Consider the following 26,715-nt stretch of genomic DNA (forward strand, 5'->3'; position numbering starts at 1 on the left):
CTGTTGTGTTTATGTTGAAGAGGGGGTAAAGTGTTAGGTAAGGTAGTCTGCAGTGGTGGGCCATCAGGGGTGGTGGAAGGTGTAGTGGGGTGAGATGGCAGCATGAGGGGCAGATGATTAGGGTTGCTGGTGTGTCTGGATGTCAGTACATTTAGTTGAACGGTGAAGTGAAGGTCAAAGATTATGTGAATGTTCTCTGTCACTTGGATCAGGACGCTGCATTTCCGCTGGTGGCAACTGAGACTTCACACTTGAAGTTCAGTGTTAGTGCGACAATAAGCTTGGTTTCATATGGGACATTTAGTAAGTTAGTCACACATACGTTAGTTTGCAATAGTTCCTTCCACGTTGTGGTGGTCTTTGAGCAGTCAGTGTTTAAGGTTTTTAGCTGTATATTTAGTTAGACTGGGTGGATAGGTGATTTTGAGGGATTTGGGACCTCTCTTCTGCAGACTATTATCAGATGCTGGATTTATTTTGCAGCTGGGGTTTTAGGTTAACCGCCCTGAGTTCCTGAACTATTGTGGTGGGTGGAGTGATGGAAAAACTCTGGTGGAGGATGCCACCAGTTCTCCCAATGGAAAATATGGATCATGAGGCAGGTCTGCAGGAAGGTATATGGTCAACACGCCTGATGTGTAGGTGCCTGGCCACTGAGGGTCAGCTGAAGGATTATATTTGTTTGTCAAGGTTTTGCGAGTACAGCATCTCAGGGTCAAGATAGGTTGAGATAGGAGGAGTTTCTGCTTTGGGTTGTTTCTAGTGGTGTTATAGGAGGTCACCCCTTCCTCCAGGTCCACATTGGTATAGTAGGGATATATCTTGTCGACAGATGCTTCAGCAAAAACAACAACTGATGGACGGAATGCTGAACATTGTCAAACACTCACCCCCAGTCATAGAGATGGACGGAATGCTGAACATTGTCAAACACTCACCCCCAGTCATAGATCTGGGTTTAATCCATCGTTCTTTTGCTCACCATGCCACCCCAGTTTGGACCCAGCCATATGCAAATCAGTCTTGACCCTGTTCCTCATGGGAACAGTCCAGACCGAACTGCCAAGCCAGGTCCTCACTGGACCGGAAACAAGCATCCTGGGACCGGTTTTGGGGTTTCACCCCTCATCAGCCAGGCTAGCTTGAATCCAGTGGCATGGGAAGCACGGGACCCACGTCTGGGCATACCCTTCCCACTTAGGGCGACAAAGCAAAAACAACAAGTGATGGACGGAATGCTGAACATTGTCAAACACTCACCCCCAGTCATAGATCTGGGTTTAATCCATCGTTCTTTTGCTCACCATGCCACCCCAGTTTGGACCCAGCCATATGTAAATCAGTCTTGACCCTGTTCCTCATGGGAACAGTCCAGACCGAACTGCCAAGCCAGGTCCTCAGAGCATACTTTCAGGGTCATAGTTCTTGGTCAGATTTCAGGGCTTATTGGACCTAGGATCACTCAGTTCTGATTTTTTTATTTCTGAGTAATATTGTAGGGTCCAGGTGTGGTATAGGCAGGTATCTTGGGTATAATAAGTAGATAATGTTAATATTTGTGGGTCCTGCTGGAGATAGCTGCTCATTTCCAGGGTCTCTCACTCTGGCCCATATCATGTCAGTTGTCCTTCACTCGGGGGCCAGTGGTCTGATGTAATATCCATTTCAGTTGAGTGATGTGTTGTAATTGGGTCCTGTGTGCGTGATGAGACTGTTTGTGAGTGGTAGTTTGGTCCCCATGGTTGCTGTGGGCCTATCAATTGTTAAATCAGGGAAGGTGGCCATTTTGGGCCTGCCCTTGATCAAACTGGTCTCTGGGGGTCAAGTTGTTGTGGGTCTATTGTTTGTTATATTTGGGTCTAAGTGGCTTGTGATGTGGGTTGAGTGTTGTGGAGGCTCTCACCTTTCTATCTCATGATGAGGTGGTGTGGGGTGATTCCTATTTCTGTCCTTGAAAGCAAGGTTTGTTTGTGTACATATATAATATATCATTTGAATGCCTCTTTGCAATTCAGGGCACTCTAAAACACTGTATACATACATTTCTTCCACTCTCCAAATTTTTCAATAGTTCTGTTCAATGTACAGAAAAAGCTCAACAACCTTAGCTTTATCTCTAATGCAGACACATTAGAATAGTAGTCAGGAGCAATCACATACAGATAAAAAACCTGAAGCCCTTTTTCCCTTAGTGTCCGGAAAATGCAGAGCTTCAGTAGTCCATGCTGTATGAACTGCCAATAGCCTTTAAAAAAGGATCAAGTGTACTTGGCTTGAATAACTACACTTCCTGCCAGTAGTGGACCATATACTCTAGATCTTGCCTACAGAGATATTGAGCTTTCCGGTGTTGAAGACCTATTGTGAACACTACGATAAATAGCCAGCTTTTGTATCAGCCCCTTGTTCATGAGTGGTTGGCTTTCTTGTTTATCTCAGATCCCTGCTTTTGATTCAACGGCTTTCATTCTACTTATTGTTTTTGCGCTGCAATGGAGCATTGTGTTTTTACCATCCTTTTGATTAGATGAATGATTGCACTGCTGACATGAGGGGCCAGGTTGACATTTTGTTTTCTTTTGATATTCCACAGGAGCAAGGTTTTGCATTTCTCATGCTATACCCTGTTGGTTCCCCAACCACCTGCTTAATGCTTGCTACCCACACGCCTGCTTCGTTGAATTCTTTTTTGTATATTTTTGATCTGTTTAAAAATCGATTGTGAGGGGTTACGGCAGCTGCACGCTGCTACCACTCACTTATTTTGCTTTATGCAGTATCATTTAAAAAGGACATTATTAATAGTTGCTAAGCTTCTCCTAGCCCTCACTTGCTAAGTACCAGAAGAATCTACAGTCCTGGTTTACATACAAATATCACCAGGTGGCCTGGATGGGTAATGTGCTGTATAAATGCTCCATGTGTGTCTCTCGGGTATCTCAAAACAGTAGAATACAAAGCTGCATGAGAAGAGTTGACAGAGTGATCATGCGGCATCAAGGGATTGACACAGGGAGGGGATGTTCTCTACTTGGTGACTGCTTAATCATTTCAGGAGACCCTCAGAAATTACCAAAATATTCACAAATGGCCCAGTTCCATATGAAAGTGTATTGCATAGGGCTAAAGAAACAGACAGATGTGGAGTGAGCTTCAGTCTCTGGGTTCCCTGAGTACAATTGCCCCTAGCTGGGGACCGAATCATTAATTCATTTATTTGAGTACATTTAGCTTACACAAGCAAATGTTTAAAATTATGAATGGAAGCAATAAACAAAAGTTGGGTGTGCACCGTAAATTGATTTCCATATGCATAATAATACTGCAATTTGGTTGAATAATACACAAAGCTAACGTTTCCTTAGGGGAAGCAAAATGGGCATTTGAAGGCATTCTAAGGTATGGATGCCCAAAAAAGTTTGGGAAAACCATCTACAAGCTCAAGAGTGTGGCTATTCAGACACTGCTGCACAGTCAATTCCCACCTTGAAAAAGGCCAGAGCTTTACACACGTCAAGGGTGCAAGTAAATTCCTTCTCTCAGAAGGAAACTGACAGGAAACCCCCCAAAAGTGGTGGAGTCGTAAGGGGCAAAAAATATTTTAGGTGTGAAATCACTAATGTGAAGGCATGATTGAATGTACAGCTGTATACTAAACCCTTCTTGGATATGCAGTTAAGGACTCACAACTTAAATGAAATGTCAACAAAAATATTGATAATGATATCAGTAATACCAACAATAGTAATAATAATAATATATGAAGATCAAGAGGCAAAACAATTGGAAGGAGATTGACTAAAGAACTCCTATCATCTAAACCCCAGAGGATCAATTCCATGAGCTGTTAAAGCAGACTTCCTCATACAGATGTAATGTCTTGGACAGTGGCAGTTGGTTGTGTGCCGCTCCTTGTCCATCTGCCTTTAAAGCAGCACAGCACCTCGGAGACTCAGACCAAGGCTTTTCCAAAGCGCACAGACAGCCACCAAGCACTCAGGGCTTCAAACAACAGCCACTTGAGTTAACATGCCTGACCTGCCTAAAGAAATTAATGAAGTGCTGCTCTGCTGTTACGGCCCAATTTCTAACAAGAAGAACTAACATGATGGCCAATGATGAGTAAGGAGCTCACAGACAAGCTTCCTGGGCAAGAACCACCATGAATCACAATCTGCAGGAACCCCATTAAGCCCACAACCATCTGCAAAACTCATTCAAAGGGCTAGAATTACCACTAAATCAGTTACTACATAAAGCCATCCAGGGCACCTTCAACCTAGCCCACCATTCAAGGGCCTACATGATGTGTCAGCCGTAACCACGTCCCACCTCGACCTCATAAGGTCACCAAGTGACAACAGCACATGGCATGCCTTCAGCCTCCGTTCCTGTCATTCAGGAGGACCCGTGGGCTTTGGGACCAGCGCTAGCCAGACACTGATCCCAAGTCTGAGGGAAATAGAACCCATCACAGCCCACCTAAAGAGTCCTTTAGTACCAGAGCTGACATCCTGCCTCCCCAGGACACCACTCATCAGTCCTCAGCAAGTGTAATAATAGAAGAATGGGGTCCTCCCTCCTGGTCAGGAAGACAAAGATAGAGGCTCCTTGGGCTCAGTTCCAGCCCTGGTGCACCCAATCCGTGGTGCCCTGAAGAGGCCGAGCAGCAATTGTTCCACTTGCAACCCATCTAAAGAGCCCCATGGGGACACAAAGTGAAACTGAGACCCATCCTCCGAGCTGGGAAGACTTCAACAAAGGCTAGTCCCTGCTGCAGCCTTTCTGGGATAATCAAAAGAGCCACACCCGTTTTAATATCCCCTAGTGGCCTATCTGAAGAGTCCTGTTGTGCCCGGGCCACCATTTTACCTCCTGGTGACACACATCTCCATATGTCGGCTCCTTGCAAAGGTTTGTTTTTACAATTAAGCAGACATAGAAAGTACTAAGGATGGTTGTTAACTGGACACAATATTGAATCAAAAATAATGAGTCAAATACTGTAACTATTATATTTTTATGTTATATATTATTTGCAGGTTTGTGGGTTTGTAGGGGTATAGGGTGGGAAGTAAACTGAGTAATAATTGTTTATGAATTAATTATGAATTATTTAATTGATAATTTGCTATGTAAATTGCGTAGTTATTATATTTTGCAAGTTATATTTTAGGTGGAGGTTGTTGGGTTTCTAGGGTTATAGGGTGGGAAGTTAATTATGTAATAATTGTTTATTAACTAAGCTTTTATTGTTTCTTAATTAGTTAATTGATGATTACATATATAATTATGTAATTATTACATTTTTAAAATGATATTATAGATGCAGGTTGTTGTGTTTGTACGGGTATAGGGTGGGAAGTTAAGTAATAAATAATTATCAATTAATTATTCATTTGTATTAAAACATTTAATTGAGTTACAATTATGTTAACTGTTCAATAATTAGATATTTAGGCCCTCATTACAACCGCAAACAGGCCGTCGGTAAAAAAAATGAAATTACAAGCATGGTGGAGACGGCCATGCCAAACTGCCACTTCTCCACTCCGACCGCCAGGGTGGTAAAGATCGCTGGGCTGGAGACTTCGGTCTCCAGCCTGGCGGCTGTCACTACACCGCCGGCGGCATCACGACCCCGCATACCGCCATGGATTTCATGGCGTTCTGTACCGCCACAAAATCCATGGCGGTAGCCACTATCAGTGCCAGGGAAAACTTTCCCTGGCACTGATAGGGGTCTCCACCTCCCCAGAGTCCTCCCCCCAAACCCACAACCCCCCTAACTCCGCAAAGGTGGTAGGACCCCCCTACCCACACACCCCCAAACATTGACACACACACCCCCCACACTCACACAACTACTATACATACACGCACACATACACACAGACATAAATGCACACATTTCCCATGCACACACCACACCCCCGGCATGCATACACGCACTCACACACCCATCCTACACACTCACACGCACACCCCCATGCACGCACACAACACACAACACCCCCCACCACCTCCCCTAACGGACGATCACCTTACCTGGTCCTGTGATCTTCCGGAAGGGAACGGGATCCACGGGGGCTGCTCCGCCGCCAGCACCCCTTCACCAGAACACCGCCACGCCGAATCCTGGTTTGTGATTCTGTGGGTGGGGTTCTGATGACGTGGCGGTGGAGGTGGAGCAGCCTCCACTTCACCGCCGACCGCCAGTATGGCTGCTGGCGGCTCTCCATCCAGAAAAGGGCAGAGGGCTGCCAGCAGTCATATTACGCTGTGCGGAAAACCGCCTGCACTGGCGGTCTTCAGCACGGCGGTACCTCAACAGTCTTGAGAAAAGACCTCTGAGGTCCAAATGAGGGCCTTAGTGTTATATATTAGTTATTGGTTGTTTTGGTAGTGTAATAGGAAGTTATTTAAGTAATAGTTAATTACCAACTAGTTATTTATTTGTTAATATTTTTTGTTTATTACTTAATATATGAATTGTGTTTTTTTTTATTTGAACAATATTTTAATCTAGGCTGCTACGTTTGTGGGAGTAGAGTGTGGTAATTTAATTAAATAGTCAATTAATCACTTTCTTTTATTTGTTAATATTTATTTAAAAATTTATAATTAAAATTCTGTAATTGTTTTTTAAACTGATGTACATTTTGCTATATTAACGTTTTTATATTTTTGGTGAATTGAGTTATTAAATTATGTTATGTGTTTTAAGTGAATTGCTTTATTTACTGCTGCACAGCCTAGACTGGGAATAGCACATTTTACCCTTTCTGAGTCCAACGCGTCCCCCACTGTTGCACAGACTGGTGTGGAAATAGTAAATCTTACCCCTCTGCAGTCCAGCGCTTTTTCCACTGTTTCACAGACTGGGGTGGGAACAGTAAATTTTACCTCTCTGGAGTCAAATGCTTTCCCAAAATTTGCAGAGACTGGAGTGGAAATAGTAAATTTTACCTCTCTGGAGTCCAACGCTTTCCCTACTGTTGCACAGACTGGAGTGGGAATAGTAACTTTCACCCCTCAGGAGTCGAGCGGTTTCCATACTGTTGCATGGACTGGAGTCGGAATAGTAATTTTAACCCCTCCGGAGTCCAGCACTTTTCCTACTGTTGCACAGACAGGAGTGGAAATAGTCATTTTTACTCCTTCAGAGTCCAATGTTTTTATCTACTGTTGCATAGACAGGAGTGGGAATAGTACATTTTGCCCCTCTGAAGTCCAATGCTTTCCCTACTGTTGCACAGACTGGTGTGGGACTAGTACATTCAACCCATCTGGAGTCCAACGCTTTCTCTACCATTGCACAGACTGGAGTGGGAATAGTAAATTTTACTCCCATGGAGTCCAACACTTCATCCTACTGTTGCACAGACTGGAGTGGGGAGAGTAATTATAACACTCTGAATTCCAGTGCTTTCCCTACTGTTGGACTGACTGGAATGGGAATATTACATTTTACCCCTCTGAAGTCCAATGCATTCCCTACTGTTGCACAGACTGGAGTGGAAATAGTAGATTTTGCCCCTTTGGAGCCCAATGCTTTCCCTACTGTTGCACAGATTGGAGTAGGGATAGTAAGTTTTACCCCTCCCAAGTCCAACGCTTTCCCTACTGTTGCACAGACTGGAGTGGGAGAAGTAAATTTTACCCCTGCGATGTCCTTTGCTTTCCCTAGTGTTTCATAGGCTCGAGTGGGAATAGCACATTTTACATCTCTGGAGTCAAATGCTTTCCCTACTGTTACACAGAGTGGGATGTCAATGCTAAATTTTTCCCCTTCCTCAGTAAGGAAAGCGTTTTTCCCAACGCTTTCCTTACTGTTGGGCATCCTGGAGTGGGAATAGTAAATTTTACCCCTTCCGGAGTCTAACTTGTTCCTTACTGTTGCATATATTGGAGTGGGAATAGTAAATTTTACCCCTCTGGAATCCAACGCTTTGCCCACTGTTGCACAGATTGGAGTGGGAATAGTACATTTTACCTCTCTGGAGTCCAATGCTTTCCCTACTGTTGCACATACTGGAGTGTGATTAGTACATTTTATTACTTTGGAGTCCAATACTTTTCCTACTGTTGCACCATTTGGAGTGGGAATACTGAATTTTACCGTTATGAAATTTACTGCTATAATTGCGAGACTTTATTATATTTTTTAATATTTTCAAATGTTATGTGTTATTTCATTTTTTTAAATGTTACATACATATATATATATATATATATATATATATATATATATATATATATATACATATATATATATATATATGTAGATATAGATATAGATATATATTATTTTTAGGTACTGTGTTCTTTTCATTTTAAATATTTTGGTAAGTTATTTAATGTTTTATAGTTTATTTTGTTTCATTTTGCATATTTTACATATTAATATATAAAAATACATATATATCTATCTATTTATAGTAGTAAATTCGAAAAACGACATAAAATTATATAATGTAAGATGTATTTTTTTTAAAAAGTGTTTTATATATATATATATACATATATATATATATATATATATATATATGTATATATATATATATAAACATACACACACATGTATTCATGTCTTCGTGTTTATATAATAGTATATTCATTTTTAATATTAAAAGTCACTTAACTTTATTAAAAAATATACATTATATAAATGTTATGTATTTAAATATTTAAGATTTACTATTTTAAACAGTCTATAGAAAAACTATAGTTTTTGTCTAATTTTTTACAATATTAGTGTGAACAATATTTTTGTTGCTGTATTTGTGTACTTACCATTATCACTATAGGGAGACGATATTTGTGCCAATTATATTATTGACACAATATTTCTGTATCACAATATTGTTATACTCAATGTTATGTCACTGATCCAGATGACAGAGGTGGGTGGCAGGAGGCATTGGCATTACTATTATATTTGGGCATGAGAGGAATATCAGAAATTGTAGTTTTTGGTACCAAGGGCATGATTATGAGTACGGCGGTCCATAGGACCAACGTACCTGCTGTGGTGGTCCAACTGCCGCATCCCTGGCAGTCCAACTGACAGATTACAATCCTGGCAGTCGGACCGCCAGGAGACTGCTGCCACCACCAGGATCAGAGATCCCAAAGGGTTGGCAGCGGTGAAAGTCATAGTCAGCAACGGCGGTGCTGAGTTCAGCACTGCCATGCTGGTCACTCTGTGCAGAGCTGGGGCCACAGGGGCGCCCCTGCACTGCCCACGAGTGTGCTGTGTGAAATGGCATTGGCCTCGGCTATCTCTGAGAGCCGAGGCCAATGCTGTTGATCTGATTCCGCCAGTCAGCCCAGCAGAAACATCATAATACGGCGGTGGTGAGGCCACCGGCTTGACTACCGCTTCCACACTGCCGTAATTGAGTTTGGGCGATCCGACTGACTGCCCAACTCATAATTATGCCCCAAATGGTTAAACGTGGGGGCAGGAGATTAAATGCAGAGGGTGATGTGGTGGATGGATTCTCAACGAACCACAAACATACAATGTGACATATGTATGATGTGGTCATACAAAATCCTTCCTGTTTTATTCCTAGCTTCCCACATTCTAACCTTTCAATTATGGCAGGTGTTTTATCCAGGATTGATTATACCAGTGGTACAGCTTCATAGAGGCCCAGGTGAAATTAAATGGGTTTGCTTACTTAAAAAGTTACCTTTTACATTCATTTATTACCTATCCATAAATATTTAGGAAAACTTTATATGTTAAACCCGGAAGTTAAAGAGGATTGCCATTAACCTTTGGAGGCCTCTGTATTTTGACACCCCTTCTCAACCTAGAGTAATCTGCTACTGAAAAATATGTGGTAAATAACAGTCAGTTGATTTTTCACTGTGCTGCGTTTATTTCAAGAGCACTTGGAATGAACAAATTTATAGTTGGATGTTTGTAATTGTCTTTGCTATGTAAAGTAAACAGAATTAATGGAGATGTTTACTTGATTACCTTTGTCTTTTCTCAACTAATGTGTTTTTGGATATTCTAAGCAGAATAATGAGGATCATTTATATGCAGAGTACAGCGGGATGAGCTTTAAGGGCTTGCGAGTTCTTTTCTTTGCCGAATCTCGGGCTTATTTTAATATTCTTTTATTTGGTTTCAAAACCAGTTTGGAGAGATGAAGTTCACGTTCGGCAGTAAGTCTTGTTAAATGAGGTTCTGCTTGTGAACTCTGTCCTCATTTACATAACTCGTCAGTCAGTTTGCAATTTATGCGCTCCTGGTTAACGACATTAATAATAAATAGCATAATATTGTCCACTATTAGAAGAATGAAAAATTGCTGAACATTAATAAATGTCCTCTTTTCATTTTTACTACTGCTTGTTAAAAATGATGACTCTAAACCAGGACTCAAATATTATTGAAATGGTCAGGGGTATTATTGGCCAGAGTGCATCACAGTTTCCTGATTGCAAAGTGTCTCCAATGTGACCGGCCACTTTATTAATTTGGCCTCGGGTATATTAACCTAGCACAACACAAAGAGACTGTTTGCAAGGATTTGCAACCGTCCATCCTGATTAACATAATTGACAAGACATAGGATGTGGTCAAGGGGTAGACTCATATTTAATCCCACATTGACCATGCAACCAGATGGACAGAAAGAGTACTGCTCAGCAGTGATATCTGGCATAAATAATGGCTACCTTTTGGACCCAGAGATCCTTCTGTATGGGCCCCAATGGGGAAGCAATGGCTACCTCAATTATCACTAGCCTTAAACCTTGTGTGGCAAAACAAAGCATAGGGTCAGTTGCCAAGCAGATCTTATGACACAATGGACAGTCGGTCCTTCATTTTGTAGTGCCAGATAAGGCACAAGCGGTGCGTGAAATGATCAGTATTTACAAAAGTAAGTGTACCGCTGTAGCAACCTATGCGCAGGTGTTGGAGGGCACAAGAATGCTGGTACATTGCACAGAGTTGAGAAGAAACGTTTATGAAGGCTTCTGGCAGTCCCCCAATCTACTTCATCATTTATGTGTCATTCTGAGATGGGTTTTTCCCATGTGCATTAAGTTGGACCCCCTGCTACTTTGGATTAGAATCTGGGGTAAAGCGAGAGCCTCACTTTCAAAATATGTTTTGAAGACTCACTTCCCCAGGATTATGCTCTGGCCATCCCATGGATCAACCATGTTAAAGAAGGCTTCAGAGATTTAGGTCTCCAGAGCTATTGTTTAATTTGCTAAATATTATGGGGCATAGTTATACTCTCTCTGTGCCGAATGTGCGTCAAACCTTTTGACGCACATTCGGCGCAAACATTGCCCCATATTTAAACTTTGACGCCTGAGCCCGCGGACGTCAAAATCCCACTGTGTGTGTCATTTTCTGGATGCGGGAAACTGCCTTGCGTTAATCATACGCAAGGTAGGCATTCCCATCCAAAAAATGACTTAAACGCAGTGCGTCGTATTTATGCTTCCGGGCATAAATCCTGCACGGTCCGGAGGCGGAAAATGACGCACAGCCCGATTTGCGTCAAAAATTAATGCCTGGGTCAGGGCAGGCGTTATAATGGGACAAACACAACTGTATTTAATCAGAACACACAGAAGCAACAGCAGAGCAGCAAAAGGGAGACATGGAGGTGCTTCTCATCCAGCGTGCACGCAGACGCAAAGCACAGCAACAACAACAGCAGCTACCACAACACCAGCAGGGACCCCAAAGGCAACGCAGGAGGCAGGAGAGGATATTCCGCACCAGGACAACCCTTCTAGGCCTCAGGGAACATGACATCATCCAGAGGTACAGGTTGAACTAGCAAGCCATTGATCAGCTGCTGCGCAACATTGAGCCACAGTTGGCCCCCAGCTTGCTGACACCCTGCACCATCCCAACAGAAACCAAGTTGCTAGCTGAACTTCACATGTTGGCAAGTGGCTCCTTTCAAACCACTGGCGCCCTGGTTGCCGGGATATCACAGCCATCATTCTCCACCTTCTTGCCCAAAGTACTGGATGCCATCATTGGACTCACAGCCCGCCACGTCTGCTTCCCAAACACACAGCAGAAGCAGCTGGAGACCAAACAGGGGTTTTACCTCATCAATGGATTCCCACATGTCCTTGGTGCCATTGACTGCACACATGTACGCCTTGTGCCACCTGCTGCAACTGAACACCTATACCGCAACAGGAAGCACACACACTCCATCAATGTGCAGGCCATGTGGATCACCAAGGATTGATCACCAATATTGTGGCAAAGTATCCTGGGAGTGTCCACGACTCATTCATCTTCCGTCACTGTACCATCAATCAACACTTCCAGGATGGACGATATGGCAATGGACTACTTGTTGGCAAGTACAGAAACCTACTTATATACACACAGCACAGCAACCCTCTAGGACACACAACACATACACCATGACAACAACATGTGGACAGGAACACACTACGGTTGTGACACCGCTAGCCATGTTTGATAGGTCTGCAGTGAACCTGTCACACATCTGAAATCAGTGTACAGTCTAATGTTAATACTTGAATGATCACAACATATGGAGAGGTTTGGCTAATTGTCACCTTGCAAAATGTAAGCATCTCACTGATGTTTAAATTAATCCATTGCATATGTCTAAAGCTATAGGATGTCCAGGGTACATAGATGCTAACGTGTTACCACCACTGTCAAATTGAATCTGTGTATGGAACTATCATCTCACCCCCAGTGTAGACACAGGGAAACCTGTATCACAAGTCACAATGCTAGAGAGTGCACACTGTACTCCAAATCCCAAAGCATACAGCTGACAACCGTTCAGCAGGCAAACACTCGTTCAGCCAAGGAAACAACCCAATGCAGATGGTGAATCCTAGAAGCCTAAGAATCAACACAATAACACAAAAGAGCCACAGACAACACAAGACAACTACTGCCATGCAAGGTGATATGAATGGGGCAAGCTACGTCAACATGATCCCAATCATTTTCTATTTCAGCTGATCAGGGGTATGGGATCCAGCCATGGATTATGACACCATTTGGCAACCCAAGCACTGCAGCAGAGCATGCCTACAATGAGGCACATAGGAGGACACGCACCATAGTCGAGAGGACCTTTGGCATCCTCAAGTCGAGATTCAGGGGCCTGGACATCACTGGTGGCAGCCTACTATATTCACCAGAAATGGTCTGTAAGATCATTTTAACACGTGCCATCCTGCACAACATTTGTATACGAAGGAACATTCCCCTATTAGGACCAAAGCCACAAATGCCTGAAGAGGAGGAAGAGGAGGATGCTGGCCTGCAACATGAGGGGGAACAACAAAACACAGCTGCTGGATTGCGTAGGCGCCAGCATATTGTGAACAATTTCTTTTGAAACAACTCACCATCACCACTGTAGCAACATATGTAAATAAACACCGATAATAATCACCATATCATGGTCTGGCTAATCATTTTTGCTCACCTTTATCTCTAACTATCAGAATAAGAGTGTAGCCTCATGGAGCATTACTGACATACCGATCAGGACACAGAAAATTGAAAAACAATTGTGATGCGTATTATACAACAGTCACATACTCACACACTGTAAATTACATATATCCTGTATATTTCACCTTTGAAGGGCAATAGCAGAGGACCACACCTATTTCACACATACATTTTGGCAACATGGTTCATCGCAGCATATGGCACACAACTAAGACACCATCAGTCAATAAGGGAAAAAAATGCTGCATACATGGGGAGTGGATGTGCTATAGCATTGGTAATAGGAATGTATGACCAGACCCTTGACAGCAGTAAGTCGTACTGCACCTATCTTTGCAAGGACTATCTGTGACTAGAGTTCCATATAAGCAGAACATAGACAGCAAAAGTGCCACACCTATGACAAGCATTGCGCACATGACATGCCCTGTACATGTCAGCCCATGCACTAACTCCTGACAAACCCATGCTCCTGGTCTCACCCCACCTGTCTCAAGAGGTCCCTGGAATGGTAAAATGTGTACCCGGATATTCCCTCCTCTACACACACACAGACTAACAATTGTAATCCAGAGTGCTTCACCCTTTCGTATGGTATGCCATAGTCTTAGTACATCTGACTGCATGGACGTCAGGTCAAATAATGCACTGGCTTGTAGTTTCTAAGCCCTGTTATCAGCTGTAGATTGCTTCCCATGTGAAAGGTACTGTTGGCCATTTGAACTCAAATCTCAACTACAGGACATGTGAGAAACTGATGCAGCACACACCTGTGAGCACCTCCATGCAGACCGCCCATTTGAACATGCACTGCCCTTCAGATGCTTGGAACAGCATAGAAGCTGCCATTTTGTCGATTACACTGTTATGCATTGCTAGAAAAATAAGCTGTGTAATTCAGCCCTTGGGTTTATGTGTCACCTTCCAAAACTCAGGACAAACACAGTTTTCCATGTCAACTGTCTTGTTCTTCATCCGACCAGTCTTAGTCAGACGACTGAGTATGTACCTTGTGAATTTGCTGGATCCTGATTGACCGCGCATCCTGTCAGCCTGACTGGCACCTGTGTTACCCTAAAGATTCCTTATGGCTACATATGTATCATACTTGCTTTCCCAACCCTCACATTCCTCCAGTGGTATTTTGTCAGGTGTTTCCTCAGTGCATACTCAAATACATTGTATAGCATAATCTGCTTTTTTATTGTACCATAATTGTGAACTTGTCTCCAAATACCCAAATCATGGCCTATCCCTTGTCTTGGTCTCATGTATGCATGAGCGACAAAGTGTGACAGTGTACCAGGGCCGTATGCAGGGATTGGGTATGATGCCTCCAGCAGAACCAGCAACCTCTGATAATGTGCATGAAAATTCCATACATGTTAGGACCCTGACAGTTCACATGCTGAATCAGATTGCTCACAATATATTGATGGCCTGTGCATGCTGAATAGCTGCAAGATTAATCAACACAGAGGCTATGATGTTCCCAGATGCAGTGGGAACTTTACAGGCCAACCTGTGTACAAATGTTGTAATGACACCTGCCGGAACATGACTCCTGAGATATGATCTCACTCAGCACACCAAGGTTGCCCTGTTGACAGTCTCATAACTCGTCTGCAGTGACAGGGTGGGACCATCCCCATGTAGGTTCTCATGTCCTCATTGGCTTTACTTCCATTGATCTCCGAAGGATACTCAGTAGATACAGGAATAGCCGCCACTGACTCATGATGAGACCTGGACGTAACTGTGACAACATAGACCCCTAAAAATATTCAGGATCAACAATGGACCACACACATGAACTAGACACCTCTGTGCAATTGATCACTGGAAGTATGTGGCCACGTGCTGCCTCGTCTGCTGGTCCACCACTGCCACAGGAGAGTTGTGGCTCAGTCATATGACCACAACTGTGACGTCATTTTACATTTGTGGTTCACCTTTGGCTTTCCGTGTCAATAACATGGTACCCACTTAGTCTGTACCTGTGCCTGACTCACGGTGGGTTAACCAACAAGTGCCTAGGAAGCAGTATCCAAATTTCCAGGACATGTGATGGGCAAATGTTGGACCATTGACATGAACAAGCGTCTGCCATCTATCCGGTGCATGCTTTGTCATTTGTGGTGTCTACGTTACCCAAAATCTTGGAAGTGCACACAACAGATGTTGCTGCATGTATGACTAACACATGTCCTCTCTCATTTCCACACTGACTTGCATCTGAGGGTTGGACACATTGACTTCACATTCATGCAAGCATATGTGCAATAATGCATCTTGTGATGCACACACACTGGGTCAACAACTACATTAGTGGCCAATGCACACACATTGAGCCATAGGCATTGAGGTATTGCACTTATGTGCGTCACATTGCTATCCTCTCCTGACGCCAAACATGCCCAATTTGTGCAATACATATATGTAGGCCACATATATGGCCATCTAGTGCGTCAGCCAAGAGTGAAAATCCTGTTAATGAAGTAGCGGATCATGGCTCGCAGTACTATGATGTCTCACATGTGCCCATACACCGTCAAGACCAAAGTGGGTGCAATGAGCCTATCTCAGTTGTGTCACAATGTTACATAACATTAAAATGGTAAAATGACCCAAACCCAGGTAATGCCCTGAAATTTTGAGGCATACGTGTCAAAAAATGACGCTTATGCCCGAAAAATGACGCATAATGTCCTGAAAACACCATTGACTCTTCCACACTGTACCTCACAAAATTGGTTAAGTGTTAGACTATTTCCAAATATATGGATGCGGGCTCATTTCTACTCCTGTGCGTCGAAATTTATGACGCCCAGACTGTGGGCCTGATTCTGACTATGGCGGACGGCGGAGGCCGTCCGCCATAGTCCCGGCGCCAAATGACAGCACCGCGGTCAAAAGACCGCGGCGGCCATTCACACATTTCCTCTGGGCCGGCGGGCGCTCTCCAAAAGAGCGCCCGCCGGCCCAGAGGAAATGCCCCTGCAACGAGGACGCCGGCTCAGAATTGAGCCGGCGTAGTTGCAGGGGTGCGACGGGTGCAGTTGCACCCGTCGCGTATTTCAGTGTCTGCAAAGCAGACACTGAAATACTTTTTGGGGCCCTCTTACGGGGGCCCCTGCAGTGCCCATGCCATTGGCATGGGCACTGCAGGGGCCCCCCAGGGGCCCCGCGGCACCCCCTACCGCCATCCTGTTCATGGCGGGTTTCCCGCCATGAACAGGATGGCGGTAGGGGGTGTCTGAATCCTCATGGCGGCGGAGCGCGCTCCGCCGCCATGGAGGATTCCCCCGAGCAGCGGAAAGTCGGCGGGAGACCGCCGACTTTCCGCTTCTGACCGCGGCTGAACCGCTGCGGTCAGAATGCTCGTGGGAGCACCGCCAGCCTGTTGGCGGTGCTCCCGTGGTCGGTGTGGCCGCCAGGGTCAGAATGACCCCCAGTATGTGTAAAAATGTTTTGACGCATAACGATAAAAAGGGCCGCCATTTTAAGCAGGAAGTGATGTAATAGGATATCCTGTTTACAGATTATGTACAGTGGGATGACTTTAACTTTCACTTTGCATTCTGTGATTCTTCTCGACTCTGTGGCTGTGTTGAGAGTTTTGTCTGGTTAAATTGTGCTTTTGTCTCCTGTGTGGTCCATTTCTTGTCATTTTGTGAATAAAATATTGTTCTTGGATCCTGTCTGAGTGTTTATTGTGTACAATTGTGTTGCATTGTTTTGTCTTTGTTGTTTTTGGGAGTCTGTTGTGGGTAGTGATAGTTTGGGTCTAGTTGGGCTGTTTTAGTTGTTTAGTTTAAGTTTTTCCTATTCTACTTTCCCCCTATTCTCCTTTGTTCCCCTTTATCCCCTATTTCCCTTTCTCTGCTAAGATGTTGGGTATGCCTCATCTTGGCAAGATGGGTGAGGAGGAGCTTGGTGGTTTTCATATGGCTGGTGTGCCATTTCCTCCTCCTTATGATTGAGGCAGGTGGGCGGGTGATACAGGGGTATCACACTGAGGCACGGAGGCTCCGGCGGGGAAAGATCGCATTTACCAGACACCAAGGAATGACCACCAGCTGAAGCACCGCTGGGCTGACCTCATCACCAGGGAGCAAGATCTGCTGGACCACCTGGGCATTGTGATTGGTGGCCCTGTTGGTGAGTACAAATCATGTACATATGCACAATTAAATGCTCTGTAGTGACATCAGATGATTTGTACAATATCTGCAGGCACTGTTGTTGAGTGTGTGGAATGCTTTGGAAATATACAGGGTCATTTATGTACTATGTTAAGGACCACATTTGCTAGGTGTTACGAAGCAAGTGCTCTGCAAACTTACTGAATACTGTTGCTTAATGTAAGTTGGTGCCGCCTTTGTATCAAACAGCAACACAAATCAGGACCCAATTATGTATAGATATAGGTCACATTTGCCTGTGAGGTAAAGATTTTCCAAATCATCACCAACATTTGTTGACGAAACAGCTAAACTGACTTTTGAAACACTACATGAGGCTGAAAATGAGTGCAGGCTTCACGTCAATTGATTACAGCAATGTGGCCCAAACATATGTCTCATGTGTGTCTGATGAGTGTGTAAGGAAAGTGATCACGGAAATTCTAATAATCTTAGGGATTATTGTGGCCCTTCGTCATTTCAGATACATGTCAGATCTGGATTTGGAGACATAGGGAACAAGTTCAAGCTACCCTCAGCTAACATCTTAAACTGGTATTTGGTGTTTGTTGTTCCACCTTTCGTTTACGGATGGCTGGGCAAAGGTATGCACATGGGTTCATGTCTCTATGGTTGGTGCAACTCATCATAGCTGGGGCACATCAAATGAAGAAACTGTAACAACCTGAGGGCTTACAACTGTCCCTGCCCCTCTCTACATTGTACCTGTGTGTCATAAATTTGTCATGGGCACAATGGCTGTTTGACTGGTAATGCACTCCTCCAGGAAAGTGGCTTTGGATGTCTCTCTTGGATACACATGTTGAGACGAATACACTCCATTATAATGTCTGCTCACTAATGAAGGAGCATGTTTGCCACCACATGATAGTTAGGGCCACTGCATGTGTGCAGATATGTGTGTAAAACTCACAGGAGACCCATGGTATGTATATGTTAGACGTGCTATATCGGATGCAGTATCATCATGTCTGAGTGCCTTTACTTACTTATGTAATCTTACACATAGTATTTGTCTTTGGAATTATTGGACAGTGCACAGAATTTAAGCTCATTTCTTCCTTCCATGCTTTACAGGTGGACCCGTACCCTACACTGTTGGCGAGGTGGCTACATTCGAGGACCCAGACAACTCCAGTAAGTGTTGATATGTCTGTTAAGTGTTGTGTTTGCTGGTGATGTGTGATGGACTCCTGTGTGTTTAACACATAGCAAGGTGTGATGTGCTGGCCAATCATTTGTTTTGTTCCATGAGTAGGTTTTCATTTTATCACCATCTTTGAGTTGGCCAATCCTTATCCTCCTGTCTTATTTAAGGATTCTAGGTCAGTCCTGTAGGCCCCGCAATGTGAATGGGGATGAGTCATGTGGATAACACTTGTATCAGCAAGAGTCGCACTGGACCTAATCTGTGATTTAGTCAGCCTGTCAGACCCACATTCTCCCAGAATGGGGCTGCTAAGTGCTTACCCACAGACTTCTGCTTTAAATTCACTAATGTACTTATTAAACTGTAGGTTGAACTTCCTTCCACATGTAGTGCTACCAGTATGTGGCACTAGAGTGCAATGGCCTAGGTGTGCATGCAACTCATGGCCAGGGAAGATCTTGCATCTCTGTGTTTTTGTAAGTCATGGCTTACTGGAAGTATATGATGTGGACAAAGGTCTTCATTTCCAGACATGTGTGGCGCTGGGATTGGTCAAGGGTTTGCTGTCTCCTATTTGTAGATACACCTTACCTGTGGTGTGTGTGTAGAGCAAAACACACGTCCAGCTTTCCTAAGCTTCCTGGGTGTCCATGTTGTTTGCAATTGTTAGTTGTTAGTCCACCCCACACCCTCAAACACAGGCATGGGTTTGTGAATAGTGTACCTAGGACTGATGATACAGGTTTGGTACACAGACATGAAAATCAGTGGATCTTTTGTCTGAACCTAGTATACGCACTCATTTTTTCCCACATGAGTAAATCAAATCAAATCAAATCATTAACATTTATAAAGCGCACTACTCACCCGTGCGGGTCTCAAGGCGCTAGGGGGAAGCGGGGGTTACTGCTGCTTGAAAAGCCAGGTTTTGAGGAGTCTCCGGAATGCGGAGTGGTCCTGGGTGGTCCTGAGGCTGGTGGGGAGGGTGTTCCAGGTCTTGGCTGCCAGGTAGGAGAAGGACCTCCCACCCGCCGTGGAGCGGCGGATTCGAGGGACGTCAGCGAGCGCGAGGCCCGAGGAATGGAGGAGACGGGTGGGGGCGTAGAAGCTGATGCGACGGTTGAGGTATTCCGGTCCCTTGTTGTGGAGGGCTTTGTGTGCGTGGGTGAGAAGTCGGAAGGTGATCCTTTTGCTGACTGGTAGCCAATGCAGGTGTCTCAGGTGTGCGGAGATGTGGCTGTTGCGGGGTACGTCGAGGATGAGGCGGGCCGAGGCATTTTGAATACGTTGCAGGCGTTTTTGGAGTTTGGCGGTGGTCCCAGCATAGAGGGTGTTGCCGTAGTCCAGGCGGCTCGTGGCGAGGGCGTGGGTCACGGTTTTTCTAGTGTCGGCGGGGATCCAGCGGAAGATCTTGCAGAGCATGCGGAGGGTGAGGAAGCAGGCGGAGGACACGGCGTTGACCTGCTTGGTCATGGTGAGAAGAGGGTCCAAGATGAAGCCGAGGTTGCTGGTGTGGTCTGCGGGGGTAGGTGCGGTGCCGAGGGCCGTGGGCCACCAGGAGTCGTCCCAAGCGGACGGGGTGTTGCCGAGGATGAGGACTTCCGTTTTGTCAGAGTTCAGCTTTAGGCGGCTGAGCCTCATCCAATCTGCGAAGTCCTTCATGCCCTCTTGTAGGTTGGTCTTGGCGCTGGCGGGTTCCTTGGTGAGGGAGAGTATAAGTTGGGTGTCGTCGGCATAGGAGGTGATGATGATGTCGTGCTTGCGTACGATGTCGGCGAGGGGGCTCATGTAGACATTGAAGAGTGTCGGGCTGAGCGATGAGCCTTGAGGTACGCCGCAGATGATCTCGGTGGGGTCTGAGCGAAATGGTGGGAGGTAAACTCTTTGAGATCGGTGTGAGAGGAAGGAGACGATCCAGTCCAGGGCCTGGCCTTGGATCCCGGTGGAGTGGAGGCGGGTAATTAGGGTGCGGTGACAGACGGTATCGAAGGCAGCCGAGAGGTCGAGGAGGATGAGGGCGACTGTTTCACTGTTGTCCATCAGGGTTCTGATGTCATCTGTGACTTAGATGAGGGCGGTTTCAATGCTGTGGTTGGTTCGGAATCCGGTTTGTGAAGGGTCGAGCAGGTTGTCTTCCAGGAAGGTGGTCAGCTGTTTGTTGACGGTCTTCTCTATTACCTTGGCGGGGAAGGGGAGGAGCGAGATGGGGCGGATGTTTTTCAGGTCGCTCGGGTCAGCCGTAGGTTTCTTTAGTAGGGCGTTGACTTCGGCGTGTTTCCATCATTCGGGGAAGGTAGCAGAAGAAAATGAAGAGTTGATGACGGCCTGGAGGTGCGGGGCGATGATGTCGTCAGCTTTATTGAAGATGAATTGAGGGCAAGGGTCCGATGGGGCGCCGGAGTGGATAGAGTTCATGGTGGTTTTGGTTTCTTCAGTGTTGATGTGGGTCCATTCGTTGAGGGTGATGGTTGGGGGTGTGGGTTCGGTGGTGCTTGGTTGGGTCTGGTGTCCGAAGCTGTCGTGGAGGTCGCTGATCTTGCGATGGAAGAAGGTGGCGAGGGAGTTGCACAAGTCTTGTGAGGGCGTGATGGCGTTGGCGTTGGCGCTGGGGTTGGAGAACTCTTTGACGATGCTGAAAAGTTCTCTGCTGTTGTGGCTGTTTTTGTCCAGTCTGTCGGTGAAAAAGTTCCTTTTGGCAGCGCGGATCAGGTGGTGGTGTTCGCGGGTTGCGTTTTTAAGGGTGGTCATGTTGTCGGCGGTGTGGTCCTTGCGCCTTCTCGAGGGCGCGACAAGTTTTCTTAGATTCTTTGAGGGTGTCAGAAAACCAGAGAGGTTTTCTGGTGATGGCCTGTTAATGCGTGCGTCTGAGGGGAGCAAGGTTGTCTGCGCAGTTGGAGATCCAGTTCGAAGAGGCTGAGGGCTGCGTCGTTGGGGTCGGTGGTGAGGGTGGGTTGGTTGACGGTGAGTGCGGAGAAGAGTTGCTCTTCGGGGATTTTGTTCCACTGTCGACGAGGGAGGTGTGGCTGAAGAAGACGTGTTTGCTGGCGGAGAAGATAGGGTCAAGCGTGTGTCCGGCGAAGTGGGTGACTGTGTTCACCAGTTGCTTGAGGCCGAGGTTGGCGAGGTTGTCGAGCAGGGCGGTGGTGTTGGGGTCGTTGTTTTGTTCCAGATGGAAGTTGAGGTCGCCTAGGAGGATGTAGTCTGGCGAGGCGAGGGCGTGCGGGGAGATGAAGTCGGCGATGGAGTCGCTGAAAGGGGTGCGTGGTCCGGGGGGACGGTAGACGAGGGATCCTCTGAGGGTGGTCCTGGGGTCGGTGCGAATCTGAAAATGCAGATGTTCAGCGGGGAGAGGGGTGTTTTCGGTGGAGGTGGTGATGCTGATGGAGTCTTTGAAGACGATGGCGATACCTCCTCCTACTTGGTTGGTGTGGTCTTTTCTGGAGATCTTGTAGCCTTCGGGGATGGCAGTGGAGATGTCTGGGGCCGAAGAGGCGTTCATCCAGGTCTCCGTGATGAAGGCGACGTCCGGTGCTGTGGAGTCCAGGAGGTCCCAGAGTTCAACGGCGTGCTTGTGGACTGAACGAGCGTTGACCAGGATGCACTTGAGGTGGTTGATGGCGCGTGGGCTGGTGGTCGTGGTAGTTGCGTGGTGGAAGATGCGTTTGCAGGAGTTGCAGGCGAAGGGTCCATGGGTGCATTTGGGGTGAGCTTGGAAGCAGGTGTTGGAGCGCCCTGGGTTGAGGGCGTGGAGGGTGGTGGGGTCGTAGCGGATCAGCTGGGCTTGGGAGAGCTGGGGACCAGGGGTCGTGGCGCTGGGCGCGGGCCAGGCACGGACGGGCGCAGATGGGCTTGCCTCTGGCACGTCAGCGGCGCGCCCCCTGCGCGCAGTCGCGCAGCGGCCACCATAAGAGGGAGGAGGGGGGGAGGGGTCAGCTGGGGGCGAATGGGAGCTGGGGAATGGGGGCGTGCAGGAGGTCGCGGCGGGAAAGCGCGAGGGAGGGGGGACAGGTAGAGTGAGAAGAGCTGGGGGAGTGGGGTCTAAGGGTGGAGGGGGGTGAGTGTTAGGAGGTTTAGGAGATTAGGGAGAGAGATAGGAGTAGGGTTGGGAAGATAGGGGAGGGGGGGTTGTAGAGGTGGGTGAGGGTGAGAGGTAGAGTGAGAGGATAGGAAGATAGGTAACAGAGGGGGTGGCGGGGAGGGGGGGAGAGATAGAGAAATAGATAGATGGAGAAATAGGTGGAGAGATAGAAAAATAGGTAGATAGGAGGAGGTGGTGAGTGAGGGAGTTAGATAGTGAGATGGAGAGATAGAGAGATAGGTAGATAGGAGGAGTGAGGGAGGCAGATAGCGAACGGGGTAGAGAGGGGTGATAGAGAGGGGGAGGCGAGTGAGGGAGGGGGATGAGACAGGAGCAGGAGGGCAGGTGCAAGAAGAAACAGAAGACGGAGGACGGAGAGAGCAGAAGACAGAAGAACAGAAGAACAGAAGAACAGAAGAGCAGGAGAGCAGAAGAACAGAAGAACACAGAAGAACACAGAAGAACACAGAAGAACAACAGAAGAACAACAGAAGAAGATACAGAAGAAGAGAGGCGACAGGAGAGGCTGAGAAGCACACAGAAGAAGAGAGAAGACGGGGAAAAGAAGAGTACAGAAGAAGATTATAGAAGAGGAGCGAGGAGGAAGAACAGAGAGGAAGAAAAGAAGCAGGAGCAGGAGAGAGGGTGAGTAGCGCGGAGCAGGGCGAGGGGCTGGGAGGTGGGGGGTACTTACTGCGAGGTGGGTCTCAGGAACCTGGAGGAGCTGGAGGAGCTGCAGCGGCAGGGGGAGCGACCTACCCTTGGGTCAAGGGTCGCTACCACTGTCGCGCAGCGGCCGCCATAAGAGGGAGGAGGGGGGGAGGGGTCAGCTGGGGGCAAATGGGAGCTGGGGGGCGGGGGCGTGCAGGAGGTCACGGCGGGAAAGCGTGAGGGAGGGGGGACAGGTAGAGTGAGAAGAGCTGGGGGAGGGGGGTCTAAGGGTGGAGGGGGGTGAGTGTTAAGAGGTTTAGGAGATTAGGGAGAGAGATAGGAGTAGGGTTGGGAAGATAGGGGAGGGGGTTTGTAGAGGTGGGTGAGGGTGAGAGGTAGAGTGAGAGGATAGGAAGATAGGTAACAGAGGGGGTGGTGGGGAGGGGGGGGAGAGATAGAGAAATAGATAGATGGAGAAATAGGTGGAGAGATAGAAAAATAGGTAGATAGGAGGAGGTGGTGAGTGAGGGAGTTAGATAGTGAGATGGAGAGATAGAGAGATAGGTAGATAGGAGGAGTGAGGGAGGCAGATAGCGAACGGGGTAGATAGGGGTGATAGAGAGGGGGAGGCGAGTGAGGGAGGGGGATGAGACAGGAGCAGGAGGGCAGGAGCGAGAAGAAACAGAAGACGGAGGACGGAGAGAGCAGAAGACAGAAGAACAGAAGAACAGAAGAGCAGGAGAACAGAAGAACAGAAGAACACAGAAGAACACAGAAGAACACAGAAGAACAACAGAAGAAGATACAGAAGAAGAGAGGCGACAGGAGAGGCTGAGAAGCACACAGAAGAAGAGAGAAGACGGGGAAAAGAAGAGTACAGAAGAAGATTATAGAAGAGGAGCGAGGAGGAAGAACAGAGAGGAAGAAAAGAAGCAGGAGCAGGAGAGAGGGTGAGTAGCACGGGGCAGGGCGAGGGGCTGGGAGGTGGGGGGTACTTACTGCGAGGTGGGTCTCAGGAACCTGGAGGAGCTGCAGCGGCAGGGGGAGCGACCTACCCTTGGTATACTAGCAAGTCCATTTACAACTTGCAGTTCATGTGGCCCTAGATTTCAATCCCGTACAATGACATTTGTAGCCCTGGCATTGGCGGAGGATGTGCTGCATGATTGTTAGCTGACAACTGGCAGAACTATGATGCCAAAACATGCCAGTTGTTACCCATCTTGTAGGATTTGGCTGTGCTATGTGTAATAGAAGCTTTGTAGGCTGGCCTGCCATGTACTTCCTCAGGGACAATCAATGATCTGTATGATGATATGAGCTGTTACAAGTACAGTAGATGTATTGTCTGATTTACTTCTTGTGCCATTTCACACAATGCAGTTCCTAATGTTAGTTTTTCTATTTATTTTCACAGCTGCAAATATGACACCCATCCAGATGCGGGAATTTCAAAGGCGGGCAATGAGGTATCAGCACATAATTCAGGTAGAGCCTGGGTATCGAAGAATGGCCCACAGATACCGGCACGAATGGGCCTCCGGAGCCTGGAAGGCATTCCCACAAGGTGGCCCTTCTTTGCTCACCACAGCCACCACCAGCACCACTACCACCCAGGTGGCACCACCAACAGCTGGGACCATAGCGGGAACCCCCTCAGCAAGTGCTCCAGGCCCTAGCACAGCACCACCTGCAGGGCAGCCCACAGCCATGGACACTACACGTCCCCACACTTCCTCAGCTGGCACCCAGACCACCCCCGCTGCAGATATTGACCCTGCTGCTTTTGGTGGGATGCAGCGTAAATTGAACCGTGTCCTGCGTAAAATGAGTCGACTGCGGCAGGAGGTGCGACATGTAAACCGGCGGGTGCGGTCAATCAAGCAGACCCTCCGGAAGGCCAACCTATAGACATGTTGATGGACATGATTCCCTCCCCACCCTCCTCTTTCCTTATTCTTATACTTTGTGGGTTTAGGGGGCTTAGTGTTAGGTTAGTATAGGCTGTTAGTTTAGTTAGTGTTAGTGGTTGGGGTGTGGGGGGTCCTGATTATTTATACTGTTTCTTTTTGAGTGTATGGGAACAATGTTGGGGTTCTTGTGTGTTTAAAAAAAAAAACATATATATATATAAAAAAATATAAAAAGAAAATTTCCAAAAAAATATATATTTGTTTAGTATAGCATAGTATGTGTTTAGGTTAGTATCTGTTGTCCTCCATGTGTCCCGTCTCGTAAGGGGGGTGGGGGGCTGATGTTTAGAACGTTTTGTTAAATGTGATAAGTAAGTTTAGCTTAGGTTAGTTAGGAACAGTTGTGGGTAATGAGTAGTTAGGGTAGATTAGGGTAGGTAAGGCTTTTCCCCGAGTTTTCTCTTCTGTTTTTAACAGTTTAATAAATATGTAGTAAACCCTTTGCAGTATGTGTGACATGCTTGTAGATCAGGGCCTTGGCATGAGTGCACATGATTTCTTTTGTATTACAATTTGTGTCCTATGCTACAAACAAATCCCAAATGAGCTGTAACATTGGCAGCTACCACAAAGCAACCTTGCAAAGATTAGACCATTCATTGCAACCACCAATTACAGTTACTATGGATCCCAACATGTTTTTTTCAATAAGTATGTTTTCAATGTCACATACAGTGCTTCCAGATTTGGGATTGGGGATACTGTGTTATGTCTGACTGCAGTCTGATGTTCAAGGAAACCCTTATAAGGTGAGTGGTAGTAAGCACTCTTGTAGTATAGTGTTCATGACTCACATAGATCATTTGTTACACTGTTCAGCATGATTACTTATTTGGATGTAAACTCAGACACCTCCATTCATGCAGTTTGGTGACTGTTCACTTAGATTTGTGGGCAATGTTATATGTGTTAGTTTTGCATGGAGACAACATTTTGCAGACACTATTTAATGGCTTAGATATCCCTTGAGAAAGCATTATTCTGTTCAACACAGCATTATGGTGTATAGTTTCTCGATTCATCAGATATTACCCTCAGGAAGGGAAGAGTATGGTAGAATCCAGGCCACTGTGCATAGTTAGCAGACTACATTATTTCAGGACAGTTGTATTGACAAGCTACGTAATTTGACAGGAGGCAATATT

Source organism: Pleurodeles waltl, chromosome 10 (genome assembly GCF_031143425.1).
Source record: "Pleurodeles waltl isolate 20211129_DDA chromosome 10, aPleWal1.hap1.20221129, whole genome shotgun sequence".
In the NCBI taxonomy this organism is placed as follows: Eukaryota; Metazoa; Chordata; class Amphibia; order Caudata; family Salamandridae; genus Pleurodeles; species Pleurodeles waltl.